Below are 827 nucleotides of genomic sequence, written 5' to 3'. Positions count from 1 at the left end.
ACTCTTGTAATAAAACCTTTTCTTTAAAACGAGAATGAAGCAGTCCGACTAACAGTCTCCAGTGTCCTTAAATATGCAAAAAAGCCCTTTCCTTCATTTGTGTCTCCCCACTGGCCATCCCCAGATAACTCGACGTGCAATAGATTTTAGCATTACAGAGTTTAAGGCGGAATATTTCCCCCGTAAATAATAACTACTATATAAACAGTCAAAATAAAATTAAAAGCTTTGTTTAAGACCTAAGTCTAAGTCTGATTTACGAATGAAAATGAAACCTTTAAGATCAGTGCCATCCCCCTTCATATCATTTATCCCTCGCCTCCTTTGCTACGCTCCCATAGATTTGTTGTTCCGCCGCCTCAAAGACATCGATGGCTGCATCACCTAGTGGCCAGACTTCCCCTTTACCTCGCCTTCTAAACCTCGTAACGCCCGCTCGTCTCTCACTCAGGATGGCCCCCCGTCGTCAGCCGGCTTCTCTGTACCAGCAGTGCGTGAACCACCTAGCACACCAGCTGGACTTCCTATGCGGCGTCCATGTGCACGCGCCCGATCACCCTCAGCTACTAGCCGCCGTGGCTCACCTCGACGCCCAGCTGCCCGTCCCGCTTCAGGCCGCCATAGGTTAGATCTGCACGGCGGCTCAGGAATAACTGGGTCTTTGGTTGTGATATATCCTGGATTTGTAAAAGTTGCATTGGTATATATTTCGCAGCGTACATAAATCATTATTCCTCTAAAATAATTAACACTTCACATTCGCTCACTCACCTCGCTGCTCCCCTTTTCTCTTCTGCATTCTACCTTTTTCCTCTTTATTCTAATAT

Source organism: Penaeus monodon, chromosome 33 (assembly GCF_015228065.2).
Source record: "Penaeus monodon isolate SGIC_2016 chromosome 33, NSTDA_Pmon_1, whole genome shotgun sequence".
NCBI lineage: Eukaryota > Metazoa > Arthropoda > Malacostraca > Decapoda > Penaeidae > Penaeus > Penaeus monodon.
The sequence above is the reverse complement of the archived record's forward strand: the minus strand, read 5'-3'. Positions refer to the sequence as shown.